This window comes from Neomonachus schauinslandi, chromosome 2 (assembly GCF_002201575.2).
Source record: "Neomonachus schauinslandi chromosome 2, ASM220157v2, whole genome shotgun sequence".
In the NCBI taxonomy this organism is placed as follows: domain Eukaryota; kingdom Metazoa; phylum Chordata; class Mammalia; order Carnivora; family Phocidae; genus Neomonachus; species Neomonachus schauinslandi.
Window position 1 is genome coordinate 113134918 of NC_058404.1, and position 22233 is coordinate 113157150.

Consider the following 22233-nt stretch of genomic DNA (forward strand, 5'->3'; position numbering starts at 1 on the left):
GAGCCACCCAGGCACCCTGAAAATATAACATGGCTTTATTGAAATGTTAAAGTTCATAACTTTATCTGTTTTCAGATTGTGTAAACAGGCAGGTACAAATGTGTAACTTTTGGCATAGTTACTCATAGAATTTAAATAGCATCCCTAATTACATTTAACTTCCAATCATTTTATTTTAGAAATAGATTAGTTCTTTAAAAAAAATTATTGTTTTAGAGTCAAAAATGAATTTGTACTTTTAGGCCTGTTGAGCAAAAACCATTCCAAAGCATTGGGTCGTGTAGGTCATCTAAGTTCAAGCTTATATGTTTATTGTGATTCATTTCTATACTGAGCACTCAAAATTTTTAGTCTTAAGGTTCTTTATCCTAGTATATTGGAATGACAAATATTTTTAGGAAAATCTTCTGTTTAATCAGTCACTCACTGTGAACTTTCTATAATTTAACTTTTTTTTTTTTAAAGATTTTATTTATTTATTTGACAGAGAGAGAGACAGCGAGAGAGGGAACACAAGCGGGGGAATGGGAGAGGGAGAAGCAGGCTTCCTGCCGAGCAGGGAGCCCGATGCGGGGCTCGATCCCAAGACCCTGGGATCGAGTCCCAGGTTGGGCTTCCTGCTCAGTGGGGAGTTTGCTTCTCCTCTCCCTCTGCATGCCACCCTGCCTACTTGTGCTTGCTGTCTCTCTCTCTCTATCAAATAAATAAATAAAATCTTTAACAAAAATTTATTTCCTCCAGATTTTCATATTTTAGTATTTTTCTTTCTAAAAATTTTATAGCTAATTGCAATATGATTAGGGGAGTATCATTGACAATGTATTTTGGGCTGGAGGATCTCACTGTTTTTTGTTTTTTGTTTTTTTTTTCATCTGAGACAGAGAGATACAGAGAGAGAGAGAGAGAGCATGAGCAGGGGAGAGGCAGAGGAAGAGGGAGAAGCAGGCTCCCAGCCGAGCCAAGAGCCAGATGTGGGGCTCGATCCCATGACCCTGGGATCATGACCTGAGCCAAAGGCAGATGCTTAACGACTGAGCCACCCAGGCGCCTCGATCTCACTGTTTTTATTTAGGTTTATGATCACATATTTTCAGTGAAATAGGTATAACCCCATTTCTTAAAGATACATTTCATATGTTTTAGTTCAACCCTTAACTTTATTTTTTTTATTTTTTATTTTTTATTTTTTAAAGATTTTATTTATTTATTCATGAGAGATAGAGAGAGAGAGGCAGAGGCAGAGGGAGAAGCAGGCTCCCCGCGGAGCAGGGAGCCCGATGCGGGGCTCGATCCCAGGACCCTGGGACCATGACCTGAGCCGAAGGCAGACGCTTAACAACTGAGCCACCCAGGCGCCACCAACCCTTAACTTTATTAACACCCATCCTTGGAACTAGTGTTTTGTTTGGTTTTGTTTCTTTAATTGATCCTTTGAGTTCTGAGGCTGAATTTTTTAATTCACTTTTGAATTCATTAACTCTTAATAGACAGTATACATCATTCTTTGAAGATTATGAAAAAAACCCATGAAATGCATGTTTATTATATATTTTTGTTAGGAGAGGTACAGGCATTTACCTAGAAAAGTACACATGTATAAAGACATTAAAGTGACTTTCAAAAAATGAAAACCGATACCCCATTATAGACCATGTCTTTTCTATTTCTTGCTATTCAGAGAGCATCTTGCTGGATATACTTCTAAAATTTGCTGCAAAACAGGTCCCAATTTAATTGATTTTTGTCTGTTACCAAAGACCCAGTTAAAATGGAGAGAAACAATTGATTTTTGTCAATTTTTCATGGAGCCAAACACAGGGCTTCAACCCAGAACCCTGAGATCAACACCTCAACTGACTGAGCCACCCAGGCGCCCCTTGACTTTTGTCAGTGGTTTTTAAAACTAGTTAAATAATTTGATTTTAAGATTTTATTTTATTTTTTTTATTTGACAGATAGAGAGCACAAGCAGGGGTAGTGGCAGGCAGAGGGAGAGGGAGAAGCAGAAGCAGGCTCCCCACTGAGCAGGGAGCCCGATGTGAGACTTGATCCCAGGACCCTGGGATCATGACCTGAGCCAAAGGCAGCCGCTTAACCAACTGAGCCACCCAGGTGCCCCAATAATTTGATTTTAATAAATATTTTAAAACCACAAAAACTGAACGTTTAATTAATTAGATTTATCCCGATCAGTACTTGGATTTATCCCGATTATTAATAAATTTAAAAAATCTTTGATATAGTTAGTAATGGCCGAAACCTTCAAGTTTTTTTGGTTTGTTTTTGTTTTTGTTTTTGCCTTGTAGGCAAAACAACTGTAGGCCCAGTTGTTCCTTCTATTAGAAAGGTGGTGTTAGTAAAATGTAAAAGCTTTTAAGATACTTGGCCCACTCTAACTGGGGTAATTGACTCATTCAGGTGTAGTGAGTTCAGTGGAATTGAATGCTTTGAAGTTGAGAATTTTATGATATTGTTTTAGGAGGCTCAGTGGAGAAATAGGGGCTAGTTGAAAAGGTTTACGCCTGAAACTTTTTTTTTTTTTTAAATGTGTGAGATTTCTATTAAAGTCTTTGGGTGTGTTAAGCATTTAAAAGCTGAACTAGCAGTGGTTATCATTACAATAAAAGGGAAGGAAGCTCAATAAAGGGACTTAAATATCAATGTCTACGGTTTCTTCTCAGTTTTATGACTCTTTGGCAGACTTAAAGATCTTTAAAAGTGGGGTAGATTTTCTTTATTTTAGAGTAATGATACTAATAGTTGGTACATAATTGTTTACTGATTGCAGGCATTCTTTTTTATTTTATTTATTTATTTGAGAGAGAGCATGAGCAGGAGGGGAGGCAGAGGGAGAAGCAGGCTCCCCACTGAGCAGGGAGCCCTCATTTGAATAGGAATAAATACTCAATCAACAATGCACTTGAACACTTGCAGCACTGTAAACACGGAAGGAACTTGTGATTTTAGTCAAGGATCTCCCAAGTACCTCTAAGAAATTTTCACTAAGGGATCCTGAACACGTCCGGCCAGGATCTCTATGGAAAACACCTATAAATGTTGTGGTGAACATTAAACTAGATAGATACGTAAGTACCTTAATCATTAAGAAATATTTCCTGAATATTACGTGTTCATCTATCAACACTTTCAGAAGTGGGGAACACCACGTCACCTTTAATGTTGCTTCTATCATAATTCCAGTTTTGTCGCAAGCGATGCCACGCAGATTCGGAACCTTTCTTATAAAGCATGCTTTCTGTTTGCTTCTCTTCCACGAGCCTCATACATTCAACCTGTTTCTGGAACTCCGGGAATTTGTATCCCCCTGGCGCTGCCTGTACCTGGTTTTCCTCCCACTAAACCTCCAGGCAGGTTTTAGTAGCTGGGGTAAATAGTCACCCACCGTTGACAGAAGGAAAAAAACCAGATGTGTGGGTCAGGGATGTCCCTATTCTTTGAGGTCTGTTCCTGCAGTGTGAAGAATTAGAGTGCTTTTATTTGTTTTGTTTATGAGTTTTAAATTCTTTATCTCGTTCTACAGAAAGAAATATTATAGGCAAAGACATGAAGGCATTAGAAAATGTAAGGATGCGGGAACAAAACATCTTTAATTCTTATCCGAGCTATCCGCTGTTCTTTTGCCACATTTCCTTCAGCCTCGTTTCCAAGTTTTTGATATACTTTAGATCATTCAGTGCATACCATTTACAGATTGAGTTCCTTATTACATGCCAGGGACTGCACTGGGCACCTTACATTTAATACATCATCTCATTACAATTTTTATGTTGCTTATTTCCCTCTTTACATTATAAACATACCACTAAAACCTCTCCAGAAGTATATTTTCCATATATTTTATTGTTTGGTATTGTTTGGACCTAAATTAATTTAGGTAACCATTGCCTTACTGTTGAACATGTTAAGTGTCTAAGATTTTGCTATTAGAACTAGTCCTCTGATTATCATTGTATATTAATTTTTTACTTATCTGATAATTTCCTTTGTATAAATATAAACTATAGCATGCAGGGGAATTACCTCTTTTTTTTTTTAAGATTTTATTTATCTGACAGAGAGAGACACAGCCAGAGAGGGAACACAAGCAGGGGGAGTGGGAGAGGGAGAAGCAGGCTTCCCGGCGGAGCAGGGAGCCCGATGCGGCGCTCCATCCCAGGACCCTGGGATCATGACCTGAGCCGAAGGCAGATGCCTAACGGCTGAGCCACCAGGCGCCCCGGGGAATTACCTCTTTTAAGGTTTATAGTATTTATAGCTTGGTTGATGCCTAGAAAAGAAGAACCAATTTGCACTCCAGCAAGGAAGGACAGTTTTCATATCCTTCTTAGCACTGAAGATGATCACATTTTAAAAAACTTTGATAGGGCGCCTGGGTGGCTCAGTCGGTTAAGCAGCTGCCTTCAGCTCAGGTCATGATCCCGGGGTCCTGGGATCGAGGCCCTGTGTCAGGCTCCCTGCTCAGCAGGGAGTCTGCTTCTCCCTCTGCCTCTGCTGTACCCCCTGCTTGTGCTCTCTCTCTCTTTCTCTCTCTCTCAAAATAAATAAATAAAATCTTTTTAAAAATAAATAAAAAATAAAAATCTTTGATAAGTTCATGCAAAATGGGATATCCCATTGCTTTAATTTAATTTATTTGTTTTCTGTTGAGATCCAAACAATATACTTGGGTTTATTTTCCATTTGCTTTTGTAAGTTCTCTCTACTGGCCTTTCCTAGTTAGCTATTATTTGCTTACACTTGGGATATATTAAGGATATTTGCTTTTGTCCAGCATGACAACTTTGCCGTGAATAATTTCTTCTCTAGAATGACTTCTAGCAACTAGTTTAATATATGAAATAGAAATGTAGTTTCCATCACCCTCTGAATTAAGGGAAACAACTGTGCTTATCTCTTTATAAATAACCTGTAAGTCAACAGCCCCAGGGAGGAAGGGAGAGAGGAGAGAAAGCCTGGAGACTGGGCTTCAGTGTGGAGAGAGAGGGAGTTGTCTCTTGGACTTCCTGCAAATTTTTAGACTCTCTTATTTGCATTTATTTTTCAGTTTTTCACAGGTGTGGCGAGGAGTATGCCCTGTGGTATTATAGTATGGTGGTTAAGCACATGGACTCTGGAGCCAGTGTGTCTGGGTTCAAGTCCTGGTTGAACCACATAGCAGAGTGACTGTCTCACTAGCAGATTAATTAGCACCTCTGCCTCAGTTCCCTCATCTTTAAATGGAGAGATGATAATAATAGTATTGGGGATGATAATGATGGAATCTACTTTAGCAGATTGTGAGAATTAGACGATTTATTATACATTAAGTCCTTAGACCAGTGTCCAGGACTGTATATAATTTTTATTATACCTTTATTGTTGTCTGCACCATATATTCTATGGCATCAAAAGGAAAAAAGAGGAATCATAATTAAATTCCTGTAGAACTGAGGTAACCCCAAATGGCTGTGCAGTCAGTTCTCCACATATGACACAAAGGCCCATTACCCAGGAGCCACCACCAACAGATAGGCATTGAGGGGAAAAAACAAGAAAAAGAAAAAGTCTGACATTCAACTTTGCTGTCAAGAAATCTATATTTGCAGTCAAGAAATCTGTAATTTGCAAGATCCCAACAAGAGAAAATATTGTTAATCTAAATGTGGTTTAAAAGAAAGTGTGGGGGGGCACCTGGGTGGCTCAGTTGGTTAAGCAACTGCCTTCGGCTCAGGTCATGATCCTGGAGTCCCAGGATCGAGTCCCGCATCGGGCTCCCTGCTCAGCGGGGAGTCTGCTTCTCCCTCTGACCCTCCTCCCTCTCATGCTCTCTGTCTCTCATTCTCTCTCTCTCAAATAAATAAAATCGTAAAAAAAAAGAAAAAAATTTAAAAAGAAAGTGTGGGGGCCAAACTCTACCATGAACGTTTGGAACATTTTCAGAAGCTATGCTTTATCTTCCATCACATGTAACAAACGGTGTGAAATCAAGGCAGTTCTGGGAATAGATGCTGATTACTAATTTATTTCCTATAAAACACCTGAGATTATCTCATTTAATAATTTATTCAGCAAGAGTGTGATGGTGTCTCTATTGTGTTACATACACTAAAGGTAAAACCACTATATCAATGAGTGAAATGATAGTGGCTGAAAATTTTGGAGTTATGAACTTCCAAGTTTGTTCTTCAAAGTAAGGCTGTAGTCATTGCTCAAAGATATTTATATATATATATTTAATTTCAATGAAAGAAGCATGGCTGTGTGGTTTTTTAGTGAAGTAAAATAAGGGAGTATCACACATCGGTTTTCTCTTATGTACCGGAATCGCAGTGGGCTCGTGGTGGGGAAACTAAAGTGGAGTCCTTTCTTTAAGGTTCCCAATTTTCGGGGTGCCTGGGTGGCTCAGTCGTTAAGCGTCTGCCTTCGGCTCGGGTCATGATCCCGGAGTCCTGGGATCGAGCCCCGCATCGGGCTCCCTGCTCCGCGGGAAGCCTGCTTCTCCCTCTCCCACTCCCGCTGCTTGTGTTCCCTCTCTCGCTGTGTCTCTCTCTGTCAAATAAATAAAATCTTAAAAAAAAAAAAAGTTCCCAATTTTCTCATTCTTGAGACAAGGAAGTCCATTAGGGGTTCCCAGGGGATAGGGGAGCTTTTCGTCCACATGCTTATTCCTTCCTCTCTTAGCTCCTGTTGAAGGAGGTCATCGAGAGCACATGACTGCCTGTTGACCCTCATGCTGGACCTGGGCATTTGGAGGATCCTCATCCCCTCCCTTGTTTTTGAGATGTATGTTCTTCCCATTGTTCCCATGCTAGAAGCCACTTCAAGGAAGCATCCTTGATAGAGTACTGTGTTATAGAGACCATCTGGACTATATACGTGACTGCGCCCTGTGAAGGCCTTTGTACCAACTCTTAAGATTCTGGTGGGCAGGTGTAGAGATCAGCTCGTGTTGTGGTCTCTGAAGACAAGCCCCGTATGTAAATTCCCTTGCTTATTAAATCTGCCACATACAAGTCTGGCCTCTTCCTTCAGTCTCCATGCACAGGGGACCAGTTTCGAATTTCACCTGGAGAACTTCTGAGGTTACAGCAGCTCCCCATCCGGGCCTGGAGTTTGCATGGCAGTGGGCAGGTTGCACCCCTCTTTGTGATGGCAGCACAGATGAAGTGTGCCGTGCTATTAGAGGTGTTTTATATCTAATCTCTAAGCTAATAAATACTTAAGTTGTAAGTGGACTGTCCCCCTAGGCCCATATCAACTGTAGAGAAATTCTTCTTTCAGACCTAGTGTTGTAGATACTTGGAATCTGTGGTTTTAACAGGAGCAGTTTTAACGTGGAAAATGACCCAAAGGTCCAGGAAATGAAGCATTTTTAAAAATTTTTCTGAGGTCAAATTTGAGAAGCATTTATTTGTCAGAGCGGTTATGTTGGGCTTTCTCTTATTGTCCTGTAGGTAGGAATTTTTATGAAGTGTAGAAATTCTGCACTCATGAAAAATGGCCCCACGAAGGAGAATAACGCTTAGTACTGACATGAAAGTAGGAGATGAGTAAGAGGTCTAGGGACATCATGATGCATAATCAGAAAACACAGATAGTTTCATGGAATTTTCTACATTATAGGAGTGTGCTTCAAACCTTTTGCTCATATCCTTCTAAAAGAAGGTTCAAAATCTATGTACTGCCTGACACATTTAAATTTTGTCATTATAAGCTGAATTAATTTCTTAACAGAGATAGAATAAATAAGATGAGGATTAGCTAGTTAAAATAAATATTTAATGATGTGCGAACAGATTTACCTGCTTTATTGAATAATGCCCAGTGAATCTGAAATTCCATAAACATTTTTATCAATACTTTTATTCAATCGGTGGCTCCAAAAAACATGTCACATTCCACAATAAAAGAATCAATGGCACTAACCTATATGGCTTCTGTCTGTTAAGAATTCAGAACATCTCAGTGTATCTTAAACTATGTTTTCTTGACTGCAGAGAAGATTATAGATAGAATTTCCATGTGTGTTGTGTTCATTAGGACTACTTTCCTAACAGGGTAAAGCACTTTCTTTTTTAACTTGGTCATCTACTGTCAGAACCTGAGGACTTTCTTAAGAAGCCCCCTTCCACTGGGGGGGCTCCGATTGTTGAAGGCTGTTCTACATGTTGACCTGAAAGTTGTGTCCCTCTGTTATTCCTTCATTAGTCCTAGTGCCAACTCCACCTGTGTTTTAATTCCCACCTCCACATGCCCATCGTGTATGCGTTTGAAAATTGCTATTACGCCCTCTTTAGGCTTTCTTTTCTAAGCCATTTCTCATATATTATTTGCAGCCCACGGGTAATCCACATGGACGCATCTGAAAAATAAAAAATTAGGACCCCCATGCTTTTGGTTTGGACAATTCAATGTGACCGACTAGGAAACTGCTAATAAATTTTTTAAAGCTTGGTACATATATATCAAAATGAGCAAGTCTGTATTAGAGAATAATGGTGGGGGAGGAGGGAATTATAATTTTAATCTACTGGAAGGTCAGCCTTGTGGTCCTTTGGAACATTACAAAGCTCCTATTGTACATATGACATTCTGGAAATTTTAAGGACTCTTATCAGAGAACCACCAGGGTTATCTTGAGTTGTAGCAGTTTTCAATTACTGCTCATGCAGTCGCATTTGCAGAAATCCTTTTTTGAACCTGTATATTGCGATTGCTGATACTGTTTGCGGTGACATCATTTTTGTTGGTACTTGGTTCTTCTCTAGTTCTTTGTAATTATTGAGTTCTTTTTCTACTGATGAGGGTAGTTTGGGGTTAAAAAAATTCGAGAACCGTGCTGTGTCCTTGAACAGGACCTTAAACAGGTATTTTGGCGAGACTCATTTAGAGGAGGTGGTTTCTCTTCAGAATACACATGAGCAGGCTTCTTGTCAGAGATTCAGAATGAGTATGTCAGTAGGAGTATGGAGGTGCCCAGGTGCCGTGAAAAGTCTTCCCAGGTAATTGTTAGACTTGCCTTAGCGAGTACTGCTCTGTATCATGCTGATTCCATCATACATTTTTTTGGGTTTGTCTTCTCAGACCATTGATTTCACAAACTGAACTTCTTCCCATTTGCCCTACTTCCTTTGTTGCCTGCTTCGGGACAGGATATCACTCTTTTCGACACCCTTGTTTCCCTCCCCTTCCTCCTCACCTCTAATTCATAAGTGCTGCGTGATCTGGCCCTCCGTTCATTTCTTTTGGCTCATGGCCATTGCCACTGTTCTCCTTCAGGCCCCGTCTTGCTTTTTGTCTCCTCACTCACTTTCCTCCCTCTATTGTCTCCCTAGTCTTTCAGCACGAAGTCACAGATCCCACCTTCTGTGGTTTCCCACTGTCTATATGACAAGTCCAAATTGTTTTGGTTGGTTTGAAAGGCCATTTAAAATCTGGCTCCAAAGCACCTTCCTAGTGTTATGTATTGAAGTAGCCCTCGACCCAGGCTCTCTCTTCAAATGCAAATTAAAAATCCTTTTTCCTCCCCACCCATCAAAATCCACTGGGTCTTCCTTTGTGGTTTGCAGGCACTGCTTGACTCATAAATAGATGAGTATTTTTTCTTCTAGCTTTGAAATCAGTGCCTATCACAGAATTTGGCACATAGTTGCACTCTATGTGTGTTAAATGGACAAATACATATTTGTATGGATACTCAAGCCTATTCATTCACTTTCAAATGTATCTGATTTATCATCCAGTACACTTTATATTGTCCTTAAGTGAATCATGGGACACTGTCCAGTGCCTTATTGAAACAATAATAAACATACGTATTCTCTTCTTCTAATTTTATTTTTAAGAGGAAAAGGTATTAATTTATCATGACTAATTTTTAGTGGAACTGTGTTCATTGTTGGGGATTATTAGTTCTTTTCTAGACACTCAATCCATCTACTCTAATCAGAAAGAAGTCAAAAGACTTACCTACAGTGAGGGTTGGGTAGGACTGTATGCACAGGAACAAAGATCAGGAAGAAAATAATACCCAAACGGTAAAAGATAGTTGTATCAAGATGGTAAAATGGTAGTTATGTCTCCTTTTGCTCTTCTAGTTTTCTATAATCTTTTTTATGTTATATTCTGAGTATGTATCAGTGGTGTGATTATGCATGTGGTCTTTTCAATTTTTTTTGCATTAACTATAACGTATTTACTGTTTTTATAATAAAAGTTGCATTTTACAATGGTGTATTTGATACCAGGTAACAAACACTTTTTTTAAACTAATGCATTTTTAAATAAACATTTAAAAAGGCAACATAGTTAAACAGAAACACAGTTTGTGGACATTGAATTGCACAATCTTCCTTCAATAAATTTTCTCAGATTAAGGTAGAGATGAGCCATACTATTGATGTTACAATAAATTTCCTCCACTTTCTCCAATTGTAAATTATACAGTTTAATTATTCTTTAGTAGGAAGGGGTTGTACATCTTTAAGCGGGGCGGGGTAGTGGGGAGCGGAGGTAAAAGACAATTAATTTGACTTTAACATTACAACTTTTATGCATGGGCTTCCGGAATGTTATCTAATAGGGCAAAGTTTCCCCAGGGACGAGAGTCATCTAATCTAATAGAGATAAAAGATTAAACATAAACCTGTCCCTAGAGAAAAAAAAAATGAATAGGATAATTGGCTCAGGGACCTTGTGGCATCTGGAACAGATGCTGTACACATACCTGGAATTCATCTTTAACAAATACTTCCAGAATTGTGGAATGCCTGGAAAGATAATATCTCCTTTGGAGGAACTAGAAGGATTTTGTTTTTCTCTGTGAAGGGTTAGTCTGGAGGCCATGCTGTGTAGATCCAGAGAACCTGGTGTATCTTTATCTGGTGCGAAGTCCCAGGGATGAGGTTAAGAAGAGTGTGACAGAGCTTTTTTATGGGACTGCTTTGTAGAGGAGATCTTATCAGTCTTGGGCATGGCTTTGAACTCTTGCTTCTTCTGGACTTCCTCTTAGAAAAAGATGGGGGATTGCCATTTGAATACAGGAAAAGTAGTATTATGTTTTGTTTTTATGTTACCAGTGTTTAGGAAGAGCTGCCGTTTCACATTAGTCTTTTCCTCTCCATTGTCTCAGCCAGCAAACAGAAGGGCACAGGAGAGAGGAAAGGGAGGTTGGAGGAGAATGGTTCCAAATCATAATGGGATACAGTTTTTAAAGATCTCTGTAAATGATCTGGTGATCTTTTGGTCCTATCATTTCTGTAAATTTAGAAAAAGTTCTGCTCTTAAGCTACAGACAACTTAAGTATTCTTTCTGGATGCAAAAAAAACAAAAACGATAGGTAGAAATGTCCTAGAGGAGCAAAAAAGAATATTAAGTACTAAGGAAAATATTGGATATTTACTATGCTTCAGGTTTATTAGACTTGATTATTTTTAAGAGTGTTATTTCCTCAAAAGATATTTTTTCTTGAAGTAAATTTAAAAATTTAATCTACTAAACATTTGTGACTTTCTTTTTGTCACCTAAGAAGAAAATGTATATTTATCTCCTTTCAGGTAATTTTTTTTTAAGGAAGCCTTCTCCTACTATAGAGATTTATTTTTAAAAAATTTTGAAAACCACCCCCAAATAAAGCATAGTTTCATATTCTAGAGCAATGTGCTTATATCAGCCTAATATCCAAATTACAATTTAATAAGCATAAGACGTTCTGACTAGCACAATCTCTGTGGATATGTAGATGCAGTTCCTGCCAGGAGAGAGTAAGGGCTATATGATTGTATTTGACTTTTTAAAACATTAAAACAAAATTTTTCACATTATACACTTTTTTTTTAAAGATTATTCATTTATTTATTTGACAGAGCCAGAGAGTACAGGCAGGGGGGAGGGGTAGAGGGAGAGGCAGACTCCCCACTGAGCAGGGAGCCCGATGCAGGGCTCAATCCCAGGACCCTGGGATCATGACCTGAGCCCAAGGCAGACGCTTAACTGACTGAGCCACCCACGTGGCCCTCACATTATAAACTTTTGATAAGCTTAAACATTCAGACAAATTTTTGCATACTGTACATGCTTGATAAATATTTACATTTATTTTGAAAATAAGCTTCAATTTTAATGCTGTACAATAGGAACATTATGGTGAATTAAAAAATAAACCTCTACTAATTATTGGGCTTTTTTTTTTTAATCGAACAAATGTTGATGCTAATCTCTTCTTTAGTTCTGCTGTGACAAGTAAGAAGTGGTCAGTGCACTGTAACTGATGGCTGGGCTCAGATGGTGGATGTTATTTCATGTGAGTAATTCAGGCAAACCAGACAGCTGTTTTTCAGAACTGGCATTGCCTAGATGAAATAATATTCACAGTGGAAAACTACCTGAAACAAACTGGAAAAAAAAAAAAGATTACCATGTTTTCGAGAATTCTATCACGGCTAAAGAATCGCATGGTTGGCCTCAGAGATCTAAGAGTTCATCATCTGACTTACTTTCTGTGGAGAATATTTCTTCCCCACAAAGCATTTGGTGTCCTGAGGTCCCTTCTTTTCTCAGTGATGTTGGAGGGACGAGGTGTCGGGGCTGGGAAGCCGGTAAATTGTGCTTGTCCTCCCTTCCCACAGTGGAGGACAGTAAATGACAAAACATGGTGCAACTGGATGCCCCTTCCAGGATTAAATTTCACTTAGTGGAAAGAATACATAGGCTCTTTCTTCCGTTTATAGCTTGTCGTATGTAGATGGGCTGTAATAGATTGAAGCTGTTTTCCTTAGGTAGCTACAGTAGAACAGCTCCAACTGTCTTTTTTATATGCAAAGTCTAGGATATTTGGAATATAGTAGCTTTCCCAGAGTATCCTATAAATTATGTTTTCATTGATCTGGGACCAGACCATCAATAGCTTGCCAGTTGTCTTTAGAAGTTAGCTTAAATTGGGCTCCTGGGTGGTTCAGTCAGTTAAGCGTCTGCCTTCGGCTCAGGTCATGATCCCAGGGTCCTGGGATCGAGCCCCACATCGGGCTCCCTGCTCAGCTGGGAGCCTGCTTCTGCTTCTCCCTCTACCCCTCCCCCCTGCTTGAGCGCGCACGCTCTCTCTCTTTCTCTGTCAAATAAATAAATAAAATTTTTTTAAAAAAAAAGAAGTTAGCGGGGTGCCTGGGTGGCTCAGTTGGTTAAACGACTGCCTTCGGCTCAGGTCATGATCCTGGAGTCCCGGGATCGAGTCCCACATCGGGCTCCCTGCTCGGCGGGGAGTCTGCTTCTCCCTCTGACCCTCCTCCCTCTCATGCTCTCTGTCTCTCATTCTCTCTCTCTCAAATAAATAAATAAAGTCTTAAAAAAAAAAAAAGTTAGCTTAAATTTTTTTCATGTGAAGATGAACAGTAACACTCTTGTTTTCTCATGAGTTCAGCTGAGTTTAAAGGTTTACTGTTTCTACTGTCCTTCCTGAAATTGATGTATATATTGTTTTACTTTATCAATTTAATTGTATGCACACAGAGGCCTAGAATTATGGAGATATACTTAGGACCTTTATTTTTTTCCTGACGATTTTACTTATGTAGAGAGTATTAGGATTTATTTTGATAATGCAAAGACGTACTGTCACAGAAATATTTTTAAAAGCAATAAACTTCACTCAGTTGTAGTTTCTTCTTTCAATGAATAGGCCTGGAGCAAGTAAGTTTTAAATAACATTGTAGAAAATTTAAGAAACCACAGATAAGCAAAAATAAGAAAATAAATGTTACCTTGAGATAAACACTAACATTTTGGTGCAAACCTTTTTAAAACTCTTTCTATCTGTCCATTTCTGTTTTTCTTTTTAACAAAAATATTATCATAGAGTTCATACCATATTTTTCTGTAATTTGACTTTTTTTCTTACTAGAGAATGGACATTATTCCCTGTTGTTAAATACTTCCCTCACCTAATTGTAATTGGGAGAATTATGTTTCTTTATTGTGATGTTCCAGTTAACATGTGAAAAGCTTGAGGAGACACATGTCACTCTTTTTAATCAGTGTATTACTTTTTGTCATTTTTAGAAGGAAAAAGGAAGCTAGGTAGCTTTATTTTTTTTTAAGATTTTATTTATCTGTGGGTGGGGGAGAGAGAGCGCACACAAGCAGGGTGAGGAGCAGAGGGAGAAGCAGACTCCTTGATAAGCAGGGAGCTGAATGCATGACTCCATCTCGGGACTCTGGGATCATGACCTGAGCCAAAGGCAGACACTTAACTGGCTGATCCATCCAGGCATCCCAAAAGTTCGTAGCTTTAAAAGAGGAAAAGTATACACTAAATAATATTATTAAGATGCTTTTAAGTTTGACCAGTAGAATAAAAGCATAATACATTTCAGATTATATCCTTCCACAGATTATGTCCTCTTCGGGCAATATTCATCAGTTTGCTATGCAGAATATACCCGCCAACCAAGGAATTGTGTTGAGATGCTTTCAAACGCTAACAGCATAATTAACTGTGGCTTAAAACATAAAACATTTAACTGTTTCATATAAGAGTAAGTCTGATTGGAAGCCTCTGTAGTTGTTTAGTGGTTTAATAATGCATCAGTGGTCCAGGTTCTATCTGAGTTTTTGTCTTGCCGTCCTTAATGTATCAGCAGTGTTTTCTTTGTGGTCACAGGATGGCTGCCATTTCACCAAGCATCTGTCCTCAGTACAGATTTCCAAGCAGAAGGGAAGGGGCAGCAGCAAAGTGCCTTCTTTCAGTTCTCTTCTTTGATAAGGAGAAGCCTCTGAGACAACTTGCTCTTAATAAGCTTATATAAGGATTTGCTTCTATTGCTATAACGACATCTCATTGGCCAGGCCTGGGTCACATGCCTCACTCTTGGCCATTCACTGGCAAAGAGGACTGTGATGGTTTTGCCCACCCTTAGACTGTTGACAAAGAGACTAATGCCTCGAAGTGCTCATTCGAGTCTTGCTTTGTCTCAGGGCTGGGCACATGGCCTTCCAAACAATATCAGGTTAAGTTTTCTGTTAGCAAAGGAGAAAGCTGGGTTGGCTGTTACAGTATCCTCCACTGTGCTAGTACAAGAACTTCAATCTAATAAGACAGAAAAGAGTTAAGGCTTTAATAAAACTCATTTTGGTACTTTTTACATGACTTCTCACAAACAGAATGGTCTTATTAAAAAGTGGACACATTGGGACGCCTGGGTGGCTCAGTAGGTTGAGTGTCTGACTCTTGATTTCCACTCAGGTTGTGATCTCAGCGTTGTGAGATCGAGGCCCACCCCCCCCCCCCCCCCCCCCGCCCGTGTCAGGCTTTATGCTCAGTGAGGAGTCTGCTTGAGATGCTCTCTCTCCCTCTCCCTCACCCCAGCTCTCACTCTCTAAATAAACAAACAAACAAACAAATAAATAAATAAAATCTTTTTAAAAAGCGGACACATTGACTTACTCGTGGTGATATTAAACGTAAATTATCATGTGAATTACTCCTTGATCTCTAAAGATGAAGATTGAAATACTAGTCTTCTAATGGAAGTGTAAGAATAATTCCCGAAGTACCAACAAATGAATAGTTCTCCATGTTACTTGACATGTCAGAGTCCTGAAACTTGACCCAACATTGACGAAGTACTGGGATCATTGATATCAGCACGTGTCAGTCATCTTTAGTTACTCAGTATGTAAACTCAATGCAGATCTTATCTAACCATTCAAAGCAAGGCACTGCTTTGGAGACCGTTGTTAGTGTCTCTGTTGGATCAAATAGAATGTACTAGTAATAGTAACATCGTACAGAGAGATGATACAGTCTGACTCTAGGGCCACACTACCTGGGTTTGAATCCTTCCTTATTCAGCCACTTAGTAGCTCTATAGTGATGAGAAGTTATGTATCTTCTCTAAACCTTAGTATCCTTATTTTTAAAATGTGTAATACGGGGCGCCTGGGTGGCTCAGTCGTTAAGTGTCTGCCTTCTGCTCAGGTCATGATCCCAGAGCCCCACATCGGGCTCCCTGCTCAGCGGGAAGCCTGCTTCTCCCTCTCCCACTCCCCCTGCTTGTGTTCCCTCTCTCGCTGTGTCTCTCTCTGTCAAATAAATAAATAAAATCTTTAAAATAAATAAATAAAATTAAATGTGTAATACTGATCCTATAGAGTTGTTGCATTGATTAAATGAGTTAATGTATATAAAGCATTCACTAACAGTAAATACGTTTTAGTTATGCTGTTATCATTGAATGTTAAATGTGTCAGTATTTGGGCGCCTGGGTGGCTCAGATGGTTGAGCGTCTGCCTTCGGCTCAGGTCGTGATCCCAGGGTCCTGAGATCAAGTCCTGCCATTGGGCTCCCTGCTCCTTGGGAGCCTGCTTCTCCCTCTGCTTCTGTCTCTCTCTCTCTCTCTGTCTCTCATGAATAAATAAATAAAATCTTAAAAAAAAAAATGTGTCAGTATTTAACATTTTACACAGTACATTCACATGATTTCATGGTCCCCTTGCTACAACCCCAAGAGTTAGGAATTTTCATCCCCATGCAAGAACAATATACTTTTATGGCCCAATCATGTATGAGCCCAACAATGATTATTTCTTTTTAGCTTGTTAATTATAAATTTTACTTAGAGTATAAGCAGAAATTACAATATACGTGGAATATACACATTCTTAGATTATATGGTCCATAAGGTCACATTAGAAGTACAGAGAAGGGAAAGGAATGACTGGTTAATAGACAACAAGTATCCTAGAAGTTATGATGCTTATTCACTGCATTGAATTTTGGGGATTGACCTAACTGCATGGATATGCTAGCTCTAGGGTGAGAGAGTAAAAATATAGGTAAAGATCATGGTATATTATGTGATAGTTTCCTGTGCTTTAAATCTATCCTATGCCTGTAGATTTTACACCTGTGACTGCTGATAGGTCTAATATAGGGAAAGCAGATCCAGTCTGGTGAACATGTGTTGACACTAGAAATATTCAGTTCAGAGCAGGAGGGAACTGAACGTCAACAGAAAATTCTCAGTAAGTCCAGTCTTATTCAGTAGGGCCACAGGCAGAAAGAGATGCCATCTGAACTCTTAATTTTTTCTTTTGATTCATATTCAAGAGGAATAGCATTCTTCATTATGAAGATATGTGTTTAAAATGGCTGAATAGGGGTCGCCTGGGTGGCTCAGTTGGTTATGTGTCTGCCTTTGGCTTAGGTCATGATTCCAGGGTCCTGGGATCAAGCCCCACATTGGGCTCCTTGCTCAGCGGGAGCCTGCTTCTCCCTCTGCCTGCCACTCCCCCTGCTTGTGTGCACTCTCTCTCTCTGTCAAATAAATAAATAAAAATCATAAAAATAAATAAATAAAATAAAATGGCTGAATGGGGGGCGCACCTGGGTGGCTCAGCTGTTTAAACCTCTGACTTATGGCTCAGGTCATGATCCCAGAGTCCCGGGATCGCCTGGTGTAGAGCTCCCCACTCAGCGGGAAGTCTGCTTCTCCCTCCCTCTGCTCCTACCCCTGCTTGTGCTCTGTCTCTCTCTCAAATAAATAAGTAAAATCTTTAAAATAAATAAAATGGCTGAGTGGTTTTACATCCCAATATATGAGATCTTTTTTTTTTTGCATTGACGGTAATGTCATTTTACTTGACTCTTTATAGTTCAGGAAGTTGTTTTGGCAGAATGCAACCATAAGCTGAGTGACATGGACTATTTAAAAAATAACAGGGTAAATTACATTAGGATGGCTTCCTGCAGATCTAGAAATCAGGTAAAGAATCCATTCTCATCAGGTCTAATAAAGTTTTAGATGATGGTCAGGAGTCTTTTGAAATGTTTCAGATGTGGATGTTCCAGGATGAGAAAATGACGGGGTGGGGCGGGGCGGCGGCCGTGGTTGAGGCTATCGCTAGGGGCATTAACACATCAACATAACTCTTGGAGCAGATATTGCCATCCTGGGACTGGCGCTGAGAGAGCATACTGGTCTACTGGGATCCCATTCTGCCTCCTTCTCTTACTGCCTGCTCCTGGGCCTTGACAGCCTGAGTTACATCTCCCTGTTTGTGTGCATTCTCACGCTTGACTAAGTCACACCCAGCAATTTGTGTTGTCTAGGCAGAGAAGCAGGTCAGAGGTGCTATTTGAATACACAGATAAGCAGATAAAGTCAATGGATGAAATAGCATACTATCATGGTGATGCATGGTGTGCTTTTTGTACTTCTTAAACAGACCTATAGGTTTACTCAGCGCAGGGCCGAGTAGAAGGTATTGCCTGGACATATGCGTTGTGTAAAGTCAGCATGACGGCAGATTCTGCTTTCCCTCTGTTTCTCTGTACTTAGAACCTGAGCAAAAGCAGGTTTGGGAGATCTGGGAGTGTTGTCGATTTTCCTGTGTTTACTATATAGCAAACATAAGGCTCAGATGCAAAGTCCCCAATACTCCAGGGGACATATGTCCTTTGTTTCACTGTAATGAGACTCAAAAGCTCTTTGCAGAGTTCACAGTATTAAAGAAAAGAAAGAAAAGAAAGAAAGAAAGAAAGAAAGAAAGAAAGAAAGAAAGAAAGAAAGAAAGAAAGAAAGAAAGAAAGAAAGAAAGAAAGAAAGAAACCAGCAAGAATTTTAAGTACATTGGGATAATACAAGTGTTTATTTTTGCAAGCATTTATTTTAAACTAAGCAAAGTCAGATCACATTTCTTAAGAAGAAGAGAATCACTCACCTAAGCAACTATTACCAAGTATGGATTATATTCTAGACAGCTCTTCCTTCCCAGGGTCTAACTATTGCCTAGATAGATTAGTACCGTCTGTTCTAATCCATGTTCTTTGTCAGAGGTTCAGTTGATTCTCATTACTTGCAGTAGTTATGTTTCATAAAGTGTGTGGAAACACTGAATTAGCAAATTCTTTTTTTTTTTAGCACAAATTTATTTACTAACCAAAGGGATGATCCTAATTAAATCAACACTTTGAAATAGATGCATGTAAAATGTTTGTGATAAAGATAATTGAACACAGCAATGAAAAAAAAAAAGCAGTATGGAGATTTGCTCATTGAACTGAGCTTGTTCATCCTCACAGCTAATTCCTGTCCAAAATGATGATGGAATTTTTACTCTACTTTTTCATAGACCTGGGTACAGGTGACATTATTCATGATGCATTCCACCACTAATTTCCCATTTTCCAATTTTCTTGTGATTGTGCTTTCCTTCCCATCCCATTCCTGATGTTGAACCAACGTGCTGTCTGTGAAGTTGTAGACAGTCTGAATTTTTCTGCCATCAACTGTAGTTTCTTCAAACTTCTCTCCCAGGTTACATGAAAACTGTGTTGTTTTCAAAGTGCTCTTCTGAACCATTGCTCGCAGGGGAAATACAGGATTAGGTTCCTGCAAGCCTTTGGTCATGACAGTTTTGCCAGCTGATTAATATATAACCCTGTTTAATGTGTGCTTCTGTTTAAAGACACTTTAATATGTATTGTTGAATCATTAACATTAAACTTACAGCCATAACTCATGCCTGCATGAAGCTCATCTAACACACGCATTTCTCTGTAAGGCACAGCCTTCTTGCGCTTAGGAGCACTGGACAGCATTTCAGTACTGGAGGCCATTATTTTAAACAGCGAAATCACCAACAAAAGGCACAAAAATCAAAAAATGTAGCACTAAGACCGAACAATAGACTCTTGTTTACTGTATGAGAGCTGAAACAAGAAGGCAGAGTGTTGTCTCGTTTGACCTCAGCTGGGAACGTGGGCATCGGCAAGTCAAATTATTCACTGCCACATGCGTGTGACCATGAATGACCATGAAAGACTTTTGAGTATAGATTTTGGGGTGAGTGATGAACTTGAGTGGGTAGGTGAATTTGCAGTAATGAGGATCATCTGTATTCAGCTGCAGAAAGTAGCATCCAAAGTTCAAGTCTTCCTCCTGTCCTAGATGACTCTAACTTACAATGGCAGCACGCAGCCTATGTTTAGCAGTGAAAATACTTTTCACAGAATGCTGAGAAGGCAAGTATCTCTTTATACAGAGAACTTGTCTTTCCCGATTTCCATCACAAAGGATGCCTTTAAAGCTGGAGATGTAAAATTTTATTTTATTTTTTTTAGAGATTTTATTTATTTACTTGAGAGACAGAGAGAGCACAAGGGGGGCGGTGGGAGTGGCGAGGAGGAGCAGAGAGAGAAGCAGATTCCCCACTGAGCAGGGAACCTGCCCCGGGGCTCAATCCCAGGACCCTGGGATCGTGACTCGAGCCCAAGGCAGACGCTTAACTGACTGAGCCCCCCAGGCACCCCTAAAATTTTGTTGAAGGAGATAAGAATTAGGTCAAAAAATGGTTGTGGTTTCCTAAGGGAGAATCAGGAGGGAATTTCAGAAAAGGGTGGATAATTGCAAGCACGCACGCTTACACACACGTATGCAGTGAATCCTTTGCCATTGCCTTTATGGATGTGGAAGGTGATTGAAGTGTTTGCTGGAAATTGAAATGTTTATTTGAAGATTTCTTTGGGGCGTTTAATAAGGATATTACCTAACAGTTATTGAGAGCCTACCCTGAGCCTACAAAGGGCTTTATGAATATTGACTCACTAACCCTCCATTTTACAGAATATGCTTTGTGACTGGGCATGTTTTGCAGCTGAGGAACCTCAGGCACAGAGAGGATAAGTAACTTGCAAAAGGGCACAGAGCTGGTAATCAGTAGAGATGGACTTTAAACCCAGGCAGCCTGGGGCCTCTCTCTATGCTTTATATACTCCCTCTCCCACTTTGGCTAATGACCTCAGCACTTACAGGAAAGATCATAAAAACCATTTCAAATATAATATTTTAAAAGGGTAGTGATGGGTGGGAGAGTGGGCTTCATTTTGTTAAGGAAGCCCAGATCAATGGAAATATATCACATGAAATAGGGTTTTTGAAAAAGTTCTGATTGTATCTTTTGAATTAGACTGTTATTCTAATGATTTATAGCAATATAATGCTCATAAAACAAGCTAAAAATACAGCCAGAAAATGCTGATTCACTCTTGAAAACTTTTAATTTCTTTTTTCCTTGAGTAATCTCTTTTATGTCTACTTATATTCTGGGCTCTATTCATAAAGTGATACAAAGGCAGGTTTCTATTAAACATTAATCTTAATTAAACACTCCCTAACTAGATCTTTCAACTGGAATCAAGCATTAAATCTAGAATTTTGTGCCAAAATTCAAGAAAGGACTTTTTTAATTGGCCTGACACTTGTCCGCACCTAAAGGCTTCAAAAAGTTTTATATACAAACAGTAAGAACAGCTTTAAACTTCAACGTAGACATTCTGTTCTGATGCCTCTAAAAAAATAAGAACTCTACACATAGATTTTTCAAAAGATGATGTATGTGAGTTACTTGTATGTTCTTGACAGAGATCAGTTGTAGTCAAGCATATTCTGATGGAGGGGCAGCTGGGTGGCACAGTCAGTTAAGCATCCAACTCTTGGTTCTGGCTCAGGTCATGATCTCAGGGTCATAAGATTGAGCCCCTCGTTGGGCTCCATGCTCAGCATGGAGTCTGCTTAAGACTCTCTCTCTCTCCCTGTCCCTCCGCCCCCCCCCCAAATAAATAAATAAATCTTAAAAAAACAAAAAAGAGTATTCTGATGGAAAGGTCCTCCATCCCCCTCAAAAAAACTTTACCCTCCAAAAATCTTTAGTAGACCCTGTGTTCTCATTAAAAGTATATTACTGAAGAATGTATCTTGACAGAAAATGCACATGATATATTGCTAAGGGGGAAAAAAATGCCTGCCTACAAAACATCATGGCCAATTTGTAAAACATACACATATTATATATATACATATATACAAACAAATATACACAATTTTAACTGTGTGTGTATCAAGATTCTAATCATGGTCCTTTTGAAGATGGGATTAAGTTTTTACTCCTGGGAACCAAAAGTGTGTCTCAGTCCACGAAATACATTTTTGCCAGTGGAGAGAATTTCAGATGTCTTGGTCTTTAGCAGCTGTGTGCATCTAGGCCATTCAGTCTATTCTTGGGTCAAGCCAGCTGGTGATTACTAAGAGATCATAGTGTGCCTGACAGGCAGGAGACTGGCAAGACGACAGGAAGACAATGTCCTGTGTTTGGTAGAGAGACCGTTTCTAAATCTCTCAGTCTATTTGAATTGTGATCCATTCAGGAAGGCAAATCTACATGCAAAATACAGGTAGGAT

General features: G+C 39.4%; 1 protein-coding gene across 1 annotated transcript in view; it reads left to right on the top strand.

Moving 5' to 3' along the window:
• Positions 1 to 22233, top strand: part of ELOVL6 (ELOVL fatty acid elongase 6) — a 129427-nt gene that overhangs the window by 6915 nt on the left and 100279 nt on the right. The gene's annotated exons all lie outside the window — the stretch shown is intronic.